Consider the following 19,040-nt stretch of genomic DNA (forward strand, 5'->3'; position numbering starts at 1 on the left):
GAAAGTAGAAAAGCAAAACACAGGAGCTGCTGGAAAGGCAGCCACTCTCATATTATTACACAACAAAATACTCAAGCTCAATAATATCCACTTGTGTTAAACTCCGCAAAATCATGGATAGATTGTCCTGACCACCCGCTCTACAAAGTCGCCAAGGACGCCCTCGCCTTCACACGCAAACAGTACACGTGTATCGTTACCAAGCACACAGACATAAGCTACCTGCAGTTCTTCTTTTCCTTTCGGCTTTTCCCTTTCGGGGACGCCACAGCGAATCAATGTCCTCCATCAATCCCGGTTTTGTGCATCCTCTTCTCTCGCTTCAGCTACCTTCATGTCCTCTTTGATCACATCCATAAACCTCCTCTTCGGTCTTCCTCTCGGTCTCCTGCCTGGCAGTTCAAGGCTCAGCATCCTTCTCCCGATATAGTCACTCTCTCTCCTCTGGACATGTCCAAACCATCTCAGTCTGGCCTCTCTGACTTTCTCTGCAAAGCCTCTAATATGAGTTGTCCCTCTAATGTATTCATTCCTGATCCTATCCAACCTGGTCACTCCCAAAGAAAACCTAAATGTCTTCAGCTCTGCTACCTCGAGCTCTGCTTCCTGTCTTTTCTTCAGTGGCACTGTCTCCAGTCCAAACATCATGGCTGGTCTCACCACTGTTTTATACACGTTTCCTTTCATCCTAGCTGAAACCCTTCTATCACGCATCACACCTGAAATTTTTCTCCAGCCCCTCCAGCCTGCCTGGACACGCTTCTTCACCTCTTTTCCACACTCTCCATTGCTCTGGACAGTTGACCCCAAGTACTTAAAATCATCCACCTTTATCTCTTCTCCCTGTAGCATCACTTGCACTTGGATCCCTCTCATTCACACACATATATTCCGTCTTACTGCAACTGATCTTCATTCCTCTCCTTTCCAAGGCATATCTCCACATCTCCAGTTTCTCCACCACCTGTTCCCTGTTCTCGCTACAGATCATAATGTCATCTGCAAACATCATGGACCAAGGAGATTCTTGTCTAACATCGTCGGTCAGCCTGTCCATCACCATAGAAAATAAGAAGGGGCTAAGAGCTGACCCCTGGTGGAGTCCCACCTCCACCTTGAATTCCTCAATCACACCGACAGCACACCTCACAACTGTCTTACAGTCATGATACATGTCTTGCACCGCTCTGACATACTTTTCTGTCACTCCAGACTTCCTCATGCAATACCACAGCTCTTCTCTGGGCACCCTGTCATACGCTTTCTCCAGATCTACAAAGACACAATGCGATTCCTTCTGACCTTCTCTGTACTTCTCTATCAGCATTCTTAAAGCAAACACTGCATCTGTCGTACTGTTTTTGTCATGAAGCCATACTGCTGCTCAAAATGTTCACTTCTGCTGTTAGTCACGCTTCAACTACTCTTTCCCAGTGTTTCATTGTATGGTTCATCAACTTTATTCCTCTGCAGTTAGTACAACTCTGCACATCTCCTTTGTTCTTAAAAATGGGCACGAGTACACTTCCTCTCCATTCTTCAGGCATCTGTTCACCATCTAAGATATTGTTGAATAACCCAGTCAGGAACACCACCTCCACCTCTCCATACATCTATTGGTAAATCATCAGGCCCGAGTGCCTTTCCCCCCTTCATCCTCTTCAGTGCCCTCCTCACTTCATCCTTGCTAATGTTTGCTACATCTTGGTCCACAACAGTCACATCTTCTACTCTTTGTTCCTTCTCATTTTCCTCATTCATCAATTCTTCATGTACTCTTTCCATCTTGCCATCACACTACTGGCACCCGTTAATACATTGCCATCTCTATCCTTAATCACCCGAACCTGATGCAGGTCCTTACCATCTTTGTCTCTCTGTCTCGCAAGCCTTTAAAGATCAGTCTCGCCTTCCTTGCTGTCCAGCCGAGCATATAAGTCATCATAGGCCACTTGTTTGGCCTTTTCCACCTTTACTTTAACCGTGCGCTGCATCTCCTTGTACTGCTGTCTACTCTCGTCCGTCCTCTCAGTCTTCCACTTCTTCTATGCTAACCTCTTTCACTGTATACACTCCTGCACCTCCCCATTACACCACCAAGTCTCCTTATCTACATTTCTTCCACTCGATACATCAAGTAATTTCCGACTTGTGTCTCTGATTATGTTCGCTGTAGTTTTCCAGTCATCTGGAAGGACCTATTGCCCACCCAGTGCTTGTCTTACCTCATTCCTAAATGCCATGCAACACTCTTCCTTTTTCAAGTTCCACCATTTTGTCCTCACTTCAGCCTTTGGGTTCTTCTTCACTGCCAGCGTCATCCTACACACCACCAACCTATGCTGTCTGGCTACACTCTCACCAACCACTACTTTGCAGTCACTGATTTCCTTTAGATGGCGCCGTTGACACAAAATGTAGTCTACCTGAGTACTTCTGCCTCCACTCTTATTGGTCACCCGATGTTCCTGTCTCTTCTGAAAGAAAGTATTCACAATAGCCATTTCCATTCTCTTAGCAAAGTCAACCACCATCTGTCCTTCAGCGTTCCGAATCTGGGGTACAAACCTGCCCATCACCTCCTCATCATCTTTGTTTCCTGTGCCAACATGTCCATGGAAGTCTCCACCAATTACAACCCTCTCACATCTCGTGATGTTCTGCATGACTTCATCAAAGTCCAACCAAAATTTCTCCTTCTCCGCCAGCTCACATCCTACGTGTGGGGCATACCCACAAAAAACATTGAACATCACACCTTCAATTTCTAGCTTCAGACTCATCATTCTATCTGATACTCTTTTTACTTCTAAGACATTCCTAACAAACTCCTCTTTGAAGATAACCCCAACTCCATTTCTCTTTCTGTCTTCACCATGATAGAACAACTTAAACCCCGATCCTAAGCTTCTAGCCTTGCTCCCTTTCCACCTGGTCTCCTGGACACACAGTATGTTTACCTTCCTTCTCTGCATCATGTCAACCAGCTCTCGACCTTTACATGTCATTGTTCCTACATTCAAAGTTCCTACTCTTAGTTTTATACTATTGGCGTTCCATTTCTCTCTTTTCCTCTGGGCACACCTCCCTCCTGTCCTTCTTCGACCAACAGTAGTCAATTTTCCACTGGCACACTGAAGGTCAATGGAGGCCGTTGTTTACCCAGGCCTCGACCGATCCGGTATGGGATTCAGAGGTTTGATTCACATATTTGTTTTGGGAAACATTTTTACGTCGGATGCCCTTCCTGACACAACCCTCTGTATTTATCCGGGCTTGGGACCGGCACAATAAGACACTGGCTTGTACCCCCTTGTGGGTACATTACAGGAAACCCACACATACTGACCTATATCTCCTTTGGACATCTGAACACCCCACAGAGATTCAATTTTGTTTCCAAAGACATCAAGAAGCAAAATGCAGTTGGGATGCTACAATTGTTATTCAGCAGCGTCTGTGCCGAGAAGATCACAGGATGGGTGAATGCAAGTGGCTTTTGCATCTCACAGTCCATTAATTCGTCTCACCACAATTTGAACAGCCAACCAGGCACCAAATGATCTCTCTGCACATGACCACCTTACCCAATCAACAACCTGAGGATTCCTGTCTTGGTGCTCTTGGCCAGGTTTTCCATATTAGACATTTGCATGTTTTGCAAATTTCGCAATGTGTGATGCAATTATAAATAGTTCTTATCTTGTCTTCTTAAAAATTTTTAAAGTCGTCCTGCAACTTGAATAATTTCTCAAACACCATCCTGGCTCTGTTTGCGAATTCTTGTGGCTCAATCCAATCGAATCCAATTTGTTATCGCCATCAAATCCGATATATATATATATATATATATATATGTAAATGTAAATTTCTCCACTGTGAGACTAATAAAGGCAAATCCAATCCAATCCAATATATATATATATATATATATATATAGTGGGGGTGCCTTTGGGGGGGGCTACCCCCCCACGTCTTAATGAGTCACACGTAGAAACCTACGCGTGGGCCGGCTAAAAAGGGTCCACTTGACCAATTTTATCTGCACTACAAGCCCACCGATACGCAGATCAACCGTAATTAGAAGTCCTTGGCCAAAAAATTCTTATCAATCCATTCATTCAACGTAGCTGCATGCTCGCTGCAACACTAACCCGTGAAAGCAATCCTGAGCGACTAGCATCATAAAGAGAGGTGGCCCCAACTCGAACACACTCGAAGGAAAAAAATGGCTTCGTCCTCTGGAAGAAATGCGGGGGCCAGTGCCTCCCCCCCTCTCGACGCCGTCCGCTAGGTCCCGGATTTTTTCCGGTAACAAATTATAATGGGTTGAAAGTGATCGTTCGTTCCTGGTTCATAGCTTCTCAGGGTGTTGATAGCAGAGGATGGTTAAATCAGCAGGAAGCCAGGTGTTGAACAGGATAAATTAATTTAATCTTGTAGACAGCAGGGGCATCGTGGGGCCGGCCGAGAGGGGACAGAAAGAAAAGAGGAAGGAGGAAGGACATAATAGGATGTGACGTAATAGGATATAACATCATGAAAAGGAAGGCAGGATATGACGTATCTGGGAGTCCAAAATGGAAAGAAACAATGAAAAAAGATGTTCAAAGATGTTCGTATGGCGAATTACCCCAACAGTTAGCAGCAATATACTTCTGTGAGAAACAGCAGAAAGCAAGCGTGCAAGCTAATGAGCAGTGTGCAGGCTAGCTAGCAGTAGCTTCGCCGATAGACCCAGCACGTTCATTCCGATCATTTGGCTGATTTTTTTTTTTTTTTACCAATCGTGATGAACGGAAAACTATTCATATTAATAGTGAGGATAATCACAGTTATTTTAAATAATATATTCTGACATGTTGTGGAAAGTGTGTGTGCGTGTGTGCATTTGTATTACTAGTGTCATGATCTGGTTGGCGACCAACGGGGGGCGCTGTCGGCCCCGCCTGCACCTGCACAGGTGCTGGTCGTCCCGATCAGATTGGCGACCAGCGGGTAGCGACGTCCACGCAGAGCCATGCGCCGTCGCGTGAACGTGCGAGAGGGATCGCACTCACGCCCACGACGATCCGTGCCGCGTCTTCGTCCACCCCAGGCCGAGTCCCGTTCCCATCAGGCCGCCGCCCGTCGTATGCTGGAGAGGCAGCGGTTGCCCTCTCCACCGACCGTTCCCTGGCGAGTGGACCTTTTGGGAGACTGTTGGGACTTCTGGAAGCAGCCCCTTGAAGGGGGGGTACTGTCATGATCTGGTTGGCGACCAACGGGGGGCGCTGTCGGCCCCGCCTGCACCTGCACAGGTGCTGGTCGTCCCGATCAGATTGGCGACCAGCGGGTAGCGACGTCAGCCCTGCCGGCAGCCTCGCAGGTGCTGGTCGTTATAATCAATGACACTTAAAAGGACACCTGACACGATCATCCGGTGCGATTCATTGTTTGTTTGCTGCTTGGTTGCAGCATGCATTGTGTACGTGTTTGTTTAACCTTGGCGGACTTTTACACTTGGTTTTCTTTTGCTACTTTGTATTTTTTCCATTCAGATCATTTTGATGTTTTACATTTTGTTCCTGCTGACTTTATTTTAATACAATTTGTCAAACAACCTCCTGCTCCCTTCTGCCTGCTTTTTGGGATCCGAACCCGCCATCACCACCTCGCAAACCGTGACAACTAGTCTTGTTAGGACCACTAACATTTTATACCATGCGAAGTGAGGGCATTTTAGACAAGTGAGGACCTTTTGCCAGTCCTCACACGTGTTTCATTCTAAAGGCTTCAGAGGGTCTATATATGCATCTGTTAAAGTTTCATAAAGGTCCTAACACATTCACCCAAAATTATTTTTGGCGTTTATATTTTAATTTAACTTGGATACACACAATTTTTACTCACTGTGTGTGGTATGTGTGTGTGTGTGTGTGTGTGTGTGTGTGTGCGTGTGTGTGCGTGCGTGCGTGTGCGTGTGCGTGCGTGCGTGCGTGCGTGCGTGGTTAATGAGAGGAAAATGTTCATACCACATAAAGTAAAATGATATTTTAACCAAATTCACTACAGGGGTGAGGACTTTGAATGTACCCATTCAGAAACCTCACCCCTGCTGTTATTTCAGTTTAAAGTCCACTTTTTATTTCTTTGTTTTTAAAGAAGTTGAAGTGGGAAATGGGGTGACATTTAGTCTTCAAATGTAACACTAGTTCTAAACTTATCAGCAACGGTGGTCGTCACTCCTTATCTGGAGTTGTCCGGACCTCACAAAAACCATTGAAACAGGAAAGTATATGTGTGTGTGTGTGTGTGGCTCTCTCTGAAAAACATTTTAAAATATTTTGTTTGTATGGCTCTCTTAGTCAAAAAGGTTCCCGACCCCTGCTTTAAACAATCAGAGTTCACGTTGGCAAACCAAGGACACAAATGAGTTTGCCATGGAATTGAGATAGCTATAGTACGCTGTTGTGATTAAAGTTTTCCAATCGATTTTGAGAAAGAAAGCTTCACCGATAAGAATGATTTTGATCTTTTTTTTCTCCATTAAATTTCCCAATCCTCATGAAAGTCGCAGGGGCTGTTGGACCCTATCCCAGCCATCTTTGGATAGTAGTTGGGGGACACCCTTAACCAGTTGCCAGCTAATTGTAGGGTACATATAGACAAACAACCATGCATGCTCACACTCACACCGAGGGACAATCAAGAGTGTTCAATCAGACTGCCATTATTTGGAATCTGGGAGAACACCCGGGCGAGAACACCCAAGATCCACACAGGCATGTTGGAGCGAGAATTGAATCCACAACCTCTGCACTGTGGGTTCGCCACACTAACCACTGAACAAATTACAATCCATTATATAATGGAAATCATTACCATCCATTTTATGAAAAAAAGCTTTATTTTTCTTTCATTTTCTTTTTTCAAATGGTGCCCAATTTTCTTGGACGAGTTCCATAAAACGTATGATTAGAATGTCTATCTGGTTTGAAGAGGGTGGGTAAGTGGTTGCAATTAGCACATGCAGAATGATGCCCCTCATTATTCTGTGATCTTATGACACACATTAGCAAATTTTCCACGATGAATTGCCAGACCATTGAGGAGTTTTCTCAAAATAACATCTTCAACTTTCGAGAAGTGAGAACAATGCGAATGTCATGTCTCCACTTTGAATGTATTGCACAGTGGTCTTTCATATTATTATTATTATTATTATTATTATTATTATTATTATTATTATTATTATTATTATTATAAAGATGGCGGACACTAATTCGCTGTCGTTAACCCTTAAAGGATAACCGACACCTCCGGACAAGTTGTGTCCATAATTTGTAAAATCACTTAAAATGACTTCTACTGAGCATATTTTACAAAGATTCCACTGCAATATAGCTATAGTTACGTTTTAAGACTCACACTGAAATATCAGGAAGTCTTGTTTTCGAGTTGGTGACGATTCCTGATGTGACATCACGTCAGGAACGCCCCTGAGCGAGAAAGCGACACACAATGCATTTTGGGTACTTTGTTTGGTCTGAAAACTTCATATTGATCCGTGTTGATGGTGAAATTAAAAGGAAAACATAATGCGATGGTGAATCGTTGTGTGTTCCACTAAGACTACTATTTGATACTAGTTGACACAAATTTCCAGCAGACAAATCAGCCCATTTCCAATGGACCTTGGGCGCCATATTTTGCCTTTTCTGGGACACTCCATTGCTGTCACTGACGGGTCGAATAGATACGGAAGGACTTATTTAATTGATTGCAAACATTTATGCTTTCCTCTTCAGAACTATTTGAATCATAATCATAAGTGGATGAGTAACAACAAAGCATCTGAAGCCATTGTTTTGTTCACAGACAAGGAGGCGGGACCTTCTGAAACGCACCATTTCCGGGGTCATTTTGAAGTAGTTTTGGGACACTTCAACTCATTTTTATTTGTGTTTTACCTTTGACTAAAAATATCAGCCTGCATGTTTTGGGTATTTTAGATGCAATAAAACAGGGGTCTCAAACTCAATTTATCTGGGGGCCACTGGAGGCAGAGTCTGGGTGAGGCTGGGCTGCATCAGGATTTCCACAGGAAAAGCACAGATAAAACATTCCAATGTTCTCAAAATCTTTATGGCGCTCGATGACATACAGTGATACCTCAGTTTACGAACACTTAAGTTTACGAACTTTTCACCTTACGAATATTAAATTTGCGAGAATTTTGTGTGTTAAAATTAACACACACAAAATGAATTAAATGAATACATGGAAACATTATTAAAAAATAAATTAACCAGTAATAAATAAATAAAATAATTATAATGATCATAAGGCAGATACAGACGACTGAAAAAAACAGGAAAACTAATTACAGTAAAGTCTCGTTATATCGATATTCTCGGGAGTTAGAAAAAATGTCGATATAACCGTACTATCGATATATCCGTCCTGCGTCGAACTGCATTAACAAAAGCCGCCAAAAAAGGGCATCCAAGCACCATATAAGAAACGGAGCTGGCCATGAGCTCGCCATTTTGTGCCTCTTTTTTTTTTGGGGTGAGAGATGTTCCCCCAATGTTGCCTCAAAATGGCACATATAATTATTTAATCGATTGCAAACAAGTATGCTTTCCTCTTCAGAACTACAGTGTATTTGAATCATATTCATAACTGGATGTGTAACAAGAAAGCATATTATCCGAATCTGAAGCCATGGTTTGGATTCACAAGCAATTAAGACGTCTTGGCGTGAAGTCATTTTTATTGCTGGTTTGCATTTGATTAAAAAGTGACATTGGTTGTCCTTTAAAACACAGTATGGAATGTATGGTAATTTTCAAAATCATCACGCTTCAGCAGACAAAATAAGAAACATTGTTGCAAAAAACGATTGAATTCATATTGTGATGTCACGAGAGGCTGTGTCCTGGAGGGCAAATACATCCCCCTAAGATGGCTCCACCCAGAGAGAGTCTTGGCCCCACCTGGTGGAAGGCAGCAATTCAAACCACACACCTGCGGCTGATCACGGCTTGATTGGCAGGCAAGGCTCTTAAGGCAGAGAGCCCCTGAGTGTGGAGCCCGGGGAAGACAAGCTCGATTGCTGTGCTCTGCGAAGAAGTTGATTGCTGCGTGGAACTCATTGCCAGTTGGGACCACACGACAGGTCACTGGATTTGGACCTTGCTAAAGGTGGCTAGGCTACATGAGGAGGACGTCAAGAGGGGTGAGGCCTAGAGACTCTTGGAAAAGAACTCCGTTTTCAGTTTCACCTCAGAAGAGACTTTATCTTGATTTAAGTATTGGAAGAGACACTATTCAAACCTTTGTTGCTTGTGAATTCCCCCTGAAACTCTTGATTTAAACCTTTGTTTGTATCCAAACCTGCCGTCCATTGCGCTCCTTGTCCTGTCCCGCTGCGAGCTAGCCTCTCATGATATCACAATATACAGTACAGTGGGCAACAGGGAAACTGCAACGCTTACATCTTACTGTATTATGTATGAAATTTAAAAAAATCATCAATCTTCTTCTGCTTCCCATTTTTACCTTTTAACACAAACACTTCAATCTCGTCTGCTACACACGAGCTAGCGTCTGAAAATGAAAATGGCTCTGCTACACGGGAGCTGGTCACATAACAAACTCACGTGACCAAGTGACGTGACCAAGTCGACCAATGGGGCGAACAATGGCGTGTATCGATATAAACATAGCAAAATCGCCGACGGGAGATGAAAAAGAGCACCGTAGTAACCAGATTATCGTAAAAACCATGAATCGTACTAAACGGTACTAATTATACAAAAACTAGAAATGTGCACGGGAAATGAAAATAGTGTCGTAATAAGCAGTATTATCAATAGAAACGATATCGATATAACGAGACTTTACTGTATTTTAATAAAGAATCAAATGTATGTATTCACAGTTCTTTAACCTTTAAAGGACAACCGACATCACTTTTTTTCCTAACTGACATCAGAAAAACGTTTTATAGCATCTAAAATACCTAAAACACGCAGTATGATATTTTTAGTCAAATGCAAAACACCAATAAAAATGACTTAGAGTGTGCTGAAACTGCAAAAAAAAAATAACCGGAAGTGGCCAGTTTCAGAAGGTGCCGCCCCCTTGTTCGTGGTGTCACCCCAAGACGTCTTGCCTTGCTGGAGAATCAAAACAATGGCTTCAGATTTGGAGAATATGCTTGCTTGTTACTCATCCAGTTATGAATATGATTCAAATAGTTCTAAAGAAGAAATCACACTTGTTTGCAATCCATTAAATAATTTATTCCGTGCCATTTTGAGGTATCTGGCAGGAAATATAGCACCAAAAGAGGCAGAAAATGGCAACAAAGCTCCGTGTAAGGAATTAATCAGCCTGTTTCCACAGGTTGATTAATTCCTTACACAGAGCTTTGTCGCCCTCTTCTGCCTCTTTTTGGTGCTACACAAAGTTTTCAGACCAAACAAAGTACAGCAAAATACATTCACGTGATGTGTCCTTTTTTCAGTCAGGGGCGTTCCTTCAGTGACGTAACGTGAGGACTCGTCACCAACTCAAAAACAAGACTTCCTGAATATTGAGCCCGAGTCTTAAAACGTAAAATATAGCTATATACGGTGGAATCTTTGTAAAATACGCTCAGTAGAAGTCATTTGAAGCCATTTAACGAATTATGGACACAACTTGTCCGGAGACGTCGGTTGTCCTTTAACTTTCTCAACATAAATAAAATATTGAACATGAACTGTCCTAAACATGGCTTCTCTTGCCTACTTTTTGCTGCTAGAGACCTTCTTTTCACAAAGCCGAGCCACATTTGGCTTGAGGGAGGAGGCAGTGGAGACTCTGAGTAGGGCTTGAAGATGCTCATCAGTACGTCTGGACCTGTACTTGGACTTCTCGAAGTTCAAGGTGGAGAAGAGCTTCTCACATAAGTATGTGGTCCCAAAAAGACACATAGTCCGCTTGAACATTCGGGAAAGTTCAGGGAAGCTGGGGGTTAACTCACTCAATAATTGCCCAAGCTTTTCTGCTTCTCCATTCACATTCCTGAACTTGGCTATGAGTGCAGAGTTGCACTGTAGGTCACAGAGCTCCATTTGGAACACAGGAGGGGCATCTTGCACATCAAAAGAGAATGGGTCCGCAAAAATTTAAAATGTGGCTTTGTGCATCTTGACGTCTGCAAATATGTGATTAAATCACAGCACTTTCTTCATTTCTGAGCTGAGAGCAGTGGAGGACGAAAGGAGCTGCGTGGAGTCGGCGGCTTCACGACTTCTCCTTCGCCCAGCTGATGGGAGGAATGAATGAATGAGTGAGCGAAACACTGGGCAGCCTGACCGATATTGGATTGGATTGGATATGCCTTTATTAGTCTCACAGTGGAGAAATTTACATTATTATACATTACATTATTTATATTGATATGCCACCCTTACGAGCCTTTTACCCCACTCTGGTTCGTTCAGCTCCACACACAAGTTTCATTCATATCAATCATGGGGGCCGCACTATCATTAATGTTTCATGTCAAGGCAGGCCGCAAAATACTCTTTCGGGGGCCGCAGTCGGCCCGCGGGCCGCGAGTTTGAGACCACTGCAATAAAACGTTTTTCCGATGTCAGTTAGGAAACAAAAATTGGTGTCGGTTGTCCTTTAAAGGAAAAGCTGAAAGGAAATTATTATTATTATTATTATTATTATTATTATTATTTTTTTTTTTTATTAATTTTTTTTAATTTGTATTATTATTATTATTATAGGTAACATCCGAGTTACAACTGGATTCCTTTCCTTTCCAACCAACGGTCGTAAGTCAAGATTGTTGTAAGTCGAAATCCATTCAAAATGTTGAATAGCGACTCGGTGCTCGGTGGTTCGTTTGCCGAAAAGTAGTTTGTATGCCAAGATTATATTCTCGCGAATTTAATGTTCGTAAGGCGAGAAATTCATACCATAAAGCGTTCGTAAACTGAGGCATCACAGTATATGGAAGTATTAATTATGAGTAAACTCTCATCTGTAAAATGAAAAATACTGCTGATTTCATTGATTTGTCAATTACCTTCAAATCCAGAGCCTGAGCCAATTTTATAAGATGGATGGATGGAAGAGTGGATGGATCTCACTGTAACAATGTGATTAAAAAGAAATAAAAGCAAAGTGGTTCAAGTACCTGTCTTCATTAAGCCCACACTGCATATGGTATTAATCTTCTATTGCCACCTTGAATGAATATGTCCGTCCCAAATCTATGTAGCATTTGTAATGAAGTGCCTAATGAGATGTCGCTTATTATAATACTCATCATAAAAGCGCTGACCGAGTACATTTGGCATCAAGCCGCACGTCTGCAGAAGCAACTGTGAAAGCTCCGAAACACAATACAGTCATCGCAAATAATTAGATGAATTAACGGCTGCATGTGGCGAGAGGTCTGAGGGAGTTGGTCCACATTTAACTCATTCACTGCCATTCACAAATTCATTCAGTAATTGAAAATACAGTGATATCTCAGCTTGCGAACTTAATTGGTTTCTAGAAAATGTGTGTAAGACGAAAAGTTCATCTGCTGAACATTTATTTCCCATACGAAACCATTAAAAATGAGAATAATCCATTCCCAGGTCCCCATAAAACATAATTTTCTACTAAGTAAACCTTAAAAGTACACAACATATATCTTATTTTATATATAATAAATGTGCTGATGGATTGTAATGAAAGAAATAAACTGTACTGTATAATAAGTCGTTTTATTGACCGTTTTCATGGTCGTTGATGTAGTTGCCTCTTGATAATATCCGAGTGAAGTTGCCGTGCTTTCTCGGCGATACCCTCACTCACACTGTCCCCTGCTAGCTGCTTTTCATTAAATCAAATCAACTGAAGTTCTTCAACCTCTTCTATTGCCTGAGACTGTTGCTTATAATACTAACAATACTACTATTACTTCTACTAATTGTAATCATAATCATAATCATAATATAATATATATATATATATAACATATATATATATATATATATATACATAATCATAATAATTTCATTTTTAAGCGCCTTTCAAAACTCTCAAGGACACTTTACAGTCACGGAATAAGACCCTTTTTTTTTTTTTTTTTTTTTTTCCGGGTGCGCAGCAGCCATTCGCACCAGCGTTCACTTTACCAGGAAGTAACACAGCAGCAAAGTTATGAAAGGGATAGGAAAGGAAAGAAAGAAGTAGAAAAAAAATATGCCATCTTGAAGTAAAAAAAAACAAAACACAGACAACACATAAACAACCTTAGCCACACGTAGCCATGGTTGACTTGCCGTACTGGTACTGAGACGCTAAGACACAAACGCACACCTCGTTGGTGTATTTCAATGATCTCCTTCTCCTGCTTCACCATCATTTTCTTTTGTGTCCTCTTCGGCTTAACATGAGCCTGTGCTGGGGTCTTTTTAAGAGCAAAAGTACTCCACTTGATAGCAACCCACGTCTGCACTCAAAGGTGGTGTAGAAAACTAGTTCGCCAGCCACCATGGCGCTGTTCGACCGTGTGGTTTGGTGTTCATCCGCAGAAAAGTAGTCTGCCAGCCACCATGGCGCTCCATGTGGTGACGTCACAAACTGGGGGCGGGACTTTCTGAAAATGCCCAATTCACAGTCATTTTTATTGGTGTTTTGCATTTGAATAAAAATATCATACTGCGTGTTTTGGATATTTTAGATGCTATAAAACGTTTTTCTGATGTCAGTTAAAAATCAAAAAATGATGTCGGTTGTCCTTTAAGGCAACAAAGTTGTGCAAGTGCCATGCCGACTTCATTTCGGCGAATATGAACGAAGGTAACGAGGCAGAGCCGAGAGCCTCATCTGCGAATGCTGGTTTAACTCATTTACTGCCATGCAATAATTTATTCAGGAATTAAAAATATGACATAGAGCGCCATTCCCCAATTTGTTCAGTTTTTTTTTCATTATTGGGTGCCGATAACCCTCTGGCAATTTTTTTCTCATCCACGAGGGAGCAGCATTTTCTTTTTGTCCATGTTTGCGCTTAGTTTCAGCTTTAAGCTGTAGTTAAAGCGCTATAAAAACAATATGTATATATTGTGTTGTATTTTGGACATCTGCCCTCTTTTCAAGCTCATATAACTCCAGACCCATATCATTTAGCAATTAACTATTTTTGTCAGATGAATGAAGAGAGTCTAAGGATTCTTGCACTGCATTGAATGTTGTAGTAGTCCTAAAACTCAATATTCTGTGGGTCCTGGAAATCGAGTGACAATGACAAAAACCCTGGCATTGGAGTGGACACATTTTTTGCACATGGTCTGGCAGTGAATGAGTTAAAATAATGCAACTTGAATTTGTTTACTTAGTTTAGTTTCACATGAAGAAGCACTTAAGTCTGAGTCCTAAAACTCAATATTCTATGGGTCCTGGTATTCGAATGGCAATGACCCTGGCACTGGAGTGGACAAATCTGGCAGTCAATAAGTTAATATCTTGTTTTACATGAAGAACAAAGTAGAACTTAAAGGAAACCCGACACCACTTTTTTGTTTCCGAACTGACATCAGAAAAACGTTTTATAGCATCTAAAATACCCAAAACACGCAGGACGATATTTTAGTCAAATGCAAAACACTAATAAAAATGACTTAAAGTGTCCAAAAACTACGTCAAAATGAACCCGGAAGTGGCCAGTTTCAGAAGGTCCCGCCCCCTTGTTTGTGATGTCGCGCCAAGACGTTTTGCCTTGATCGAGAATCAAAACAATGGCTTTCTTGTTACTTATCCACTGGATGAGTCATCAAGTTATTAATATGATTCAAATAGTTCTAAAGAGGAAAGCGTAAATGTTTGCAATCGATTAAAGAAGTTATTCCGTGCCATTTTGAGGCATCTGGATAGAAATGCAGCACCCACAAAATGCAGAAGAATGGAAATGGGCTGATTTGTCTGCTGGGAATTTGTGTAAGCGAATATCAAATAGTAGCCTTGGTGCAACACACAAAGATTCACCATGCCGTTATTTATGTGTTTTCCTTCTAATTTCACCATCAACACGGATCAACACAAAGTTTTCAGACCAAACAAAGTACCGCAAAATGCATTGTGTGTCGGTTTCTCGGTCAGGGGCGTTCCCTCCCTGACGTGACGTCAGGAATCGTCACCAACTCAAAAACAAGACTTCCTGAATATTCAGTGTGAGTCTTAAAACTTAAAATATAGCTATATGCGGTGGAATCTTTGTAAAATACGCTCAGTAGAAGTCATTTGAAGTGATTTTACAAATTGTAGACGCAATTTGCAAAATCACAAATTCCTTGTGTGTTCTGATTCTGAATTTGTCCGTAGATGTCGGTTGTCCCTTAAGCCTTCTTCTCTCGTCGCCATTAACTCTCTAAACAGTAACCCAAATATAACGTTATTATTGCAGAGGCACTAAATGCCTCTTTGCAATAATAATAATAATAATAATAATAATAATAATAATAATAATAATAATAATAATAATAATAATAAGAAGAAGAAGAAGAATCATTTCATTTCTAAGTGCCTTTCTAAACTCTCAAGGTCACTTTACAGTCACAGGATCAGTTTTTCTGTGAGTGAGCAGCGGCAGCCACATGCGCCAAATGATGATGAAAAAAAAAAACATTAATAATCGGGATAAATGCAGGTTGGGGGGGTCAACCCTGAATAACTCCAATAGATAGAAAGTTAGCTGGCTAGCTAATAGATATCTATCCAGCTAGCTATCTTATAGATAGCTTATAAATAGCAAATATATAGCTATCTAGATAAAGAGCCAGCTAACAGATAGCAAATGGAGAGCTAGCCAGCTAGAGAGCTAGCTAGATAGCCAGATAGCCAGCAGTGAATGAGTGTGCAATGTTTTTATGATGATACTAGTGCAGCATAGACAAATTCCTTGTATGTTCTACATACTTGGCCAATAAAGATGATTCTGAAAATGTATGTGTCCTGTTAGGTGAGAATATTACAAGCTAATATTAGTGTTAACAGTTACATTTAATCTTTTAACAATTTTGAACGGAATTAAATATTTACCTCATTGCGCAATGTTTTAACCGAACAATTGGCGTGTTTGTTGTGAGAGGGATGACCAAAAAGCCGGCAAGTTACTCACAGATAATTTATTCCTAACAAATGTATCTAATACAGAATTCTGGGTCTCACAGAAAATATTTGTGTGCCCCCAAATCAGCAAGAAAGGCGAAAAAGTCTACGACTGAGTCTGAGAGCCCAGATTTAAATGTGTACCACCTGCATATTCAAAATTTGTCCCACACAAAGAAATCAAGTTCCCCATTCGGTCCATCCTGGGATCTGGTTTCACGTCTCTGTTTCCAAGGTATTTCTCGACCTCCAGGCGGGATTGAAGGTAGATGAAAAGTTGCGTCCTGCCGAGTCGGTGTTTGGTCACTTCCTTTCATCTGTGTTGTCCAGCGTTTTGCCATGTTGTCGTTTCACACTTCCTTTGTGTCTGCCAGCCGACTCCCCTTAGATCTCCTGGCACCTGAAACATGTGTCTCCAACCACACACCACCTCTTTTTTCTGTTATCTATCTAATTACAAGCAAAGCAATATTTATACTGATTAAACTTACTATGTTTATCTTGAGCAATATTTAATATGGCTACATAAATTCCATTTCCATATTTCCGTCAGTCCTAAACAAAACATCCAACAAACACGAACTTTCACGACTGCTGCAGCTATAACAAAATGTCTGTAAGTTTGCAAAGAACTGGATTAGTCTACCTCAGTATCGTGTGTGTGTGTGTGTGTGTGTGTGTGTGTGTGTGTGTGTGTGTGTGTGTGTGTGTGTGTGTGTGTGTGTGTGTGTGTGTGTGTGTGTGTGTGTGTAATTTAATCATAAGGGACTATCGTCTGATGATCTTGTCGCTATCGGTGTGCTCCAGGGGTCGCCTCACCTGTCTTCTCCGGTTTGAGTGAAAGAATCATGAACCAGGTTGAGCAGCTGATCGAGTGTTGGCATGCCGACGGGTCTCAGTGTGCGTTTTACAGACCAGGTGTCAGCCGCTCTCTCTGGATCCATACAGATGAGCCTGGAAATTCCGTGGTACAAGGTGACAAGAGTCACCGTCATTAGAAAAGAGGTCAGGCTGTAATGACTTGGATGCGAAAACCCTGCTTTCCTCTCCGGAGTGCCACAGGTCATCAGGTTTCTTATCATCACCGCTGGACCGGTTAATGACTCGGGCCAGACGATGTCTCTGGCTTGAGCTTGACACGGACTTCTTGGTAGCCCTCAGGTCACACCCCAATTTCTACTCTAATGACCCTTGAATTAAATGAATTAATATGTTCACTCAAAATTGGCCTGTACTCGCATATGCAAGAGATGGATTCAAAATGAGCAAATTCGATTCAAGCTAAGCTACAAAGTTTTGTCAGCCTTCAGAGTGATAGCAAACATTTGTCTAAATGACAACAATGAGCATACAGTGATACTTCGGCATATGAACGCTTCAGCTCACGAACATTAAATTCACGAGAATATAATCTTGGCATACGTACTAGTTTTGGGCAGATGAAGCAAACCACATGACACCACGGCGGCTAGTGGAATAGTTTTCGGCGGATCAACACCAAACTAAGCCGTTGAACAGCGCCACGGTGGCTGGCGGACTAGTTTTTGCACTTTCTTTGAGTGCAGACGTGGTTTGTTTTTGCGTGGAGTACATTTGATATTATGGAACCAAAAAAGACCCCACCACTGGCTCGTGTTCAGCCGAATAGGACACAAAAGAAAATAACGGTTAAGTAGAAGAAGGAGATCATCGAAAAACACCAACGGGGTGGGCGATTGTGTGACTTAGCGTCCCAGTGCCAGTATGCTAAGTCCACCATTGCTACGTGTGGCTAAGGGTGTTTCTGTGTTTTCTAAGCAACGGTCTCAGGCAATAGAAGAGTTTGAAAAATTTCTGTTGATTTGGATTATTGAAAAGCAGCTAGCAGGGGACAGTGTAAGTGAGGTTATCGCCGAGAAAGCACGGCAACTTCACACATCAATGACCATCACAAAGGTCAATAAAACCACTTTATTATAAAGTACAGTTTATAAAGTTTATAAGTATCACGTTTATTAAGTATAGTTTATCGTTTTCAGTACAATACAAAACAATACAATACAATAGTACATTTATTATACATAATATAATGTCTATTTTGTGTAGTTTTAAAGGACAACCAACATCACTTTTTTGTTTTTTAACTGACATCAGAAAAACCTTTGATAGCATCTAAAATACCCCAAACTATTTTTAGTCAAATGCAAAACACCAATAAAAATGACTTAAAGTGTCCAAAATCGGCAAAAAAATGAGCTGCGAATTGGGCATTTTCAGAAAGTCCCGCCCCCAGTTCGTGCCGTCACGCTAAGACGTCTTGCATTGCAGTTATGAATATGATTCAAATAGTTCTGAAGAGGAAAGCATCCATGTTTGCAATAGATTAAATAATTTATTCCATGCCATTTTGAGGCAACATTGGGGCAACAATGAATCATCAGAAAAGAGGCACAACATGGCGACCTCCAGTGGCCACCTCCGCTTCCACAGGCTGATAAATTCCTTATATGGAGCTTGGACTCCCTCTTCTGGTGGCTTTTGGGTGCAACACGGTTCTCAGACCAACCATGTACAGCAAAATACATTGACGTGATGGAAGGACGCGACAATTTTTTACCTTTCATGACGTCACGTACGGACTCGTCACCAACTCAAAAACAAGACTTAAAACTTAAAATATACAGTAAAGTCTCGTTATATCGATATTCAAGGGAGTCTGAAAAAATATCGATATAACCGGGACTATCGATATATCCGACCCTGTTTGCATGTAATTTTCTCCGTGCGTGCATAGAAATAGTATCGATATATCCGATATCGATATAACGAGACTTTACTGTAGCTACATGCGGTGGAATCTTATTAAAATACGCTCAGTAGAAGTCATTTGAAGCCAGTTTACAAAT

General features: G+C 41.5%; 1 protein-coding gene across 1 annotated transcript in view; it reads left to right on the forward strand.

Annotated features, from left to right (window-relative positions):
- fhit (fragile histidine triad diadenosine triphosphatase) overlaps positions 1-19,040 on the forward strand; it is a 147,688-nt gene that overhangs the window by 26,986 nt on the left and 101,662 nt on the right. The gene's annotated exons all lie outside the window — the stretch shown is intronic.

Source organism: Hippocampus bargibanti, linkage group LG12, assembly GCF_051943395.1.
Source record: "Hippocampus bargibanti isolate YZ-2025 linkage group LG12, ASM5194339v1, whole genome shotgun sequence".
Lineage (NCBI taxonomy): Eukaryota > Metazoa > Chordata > Actinopteri > Syngnathiformes > Syngnathidae > Hippocampus > Hippocampus bargibanti.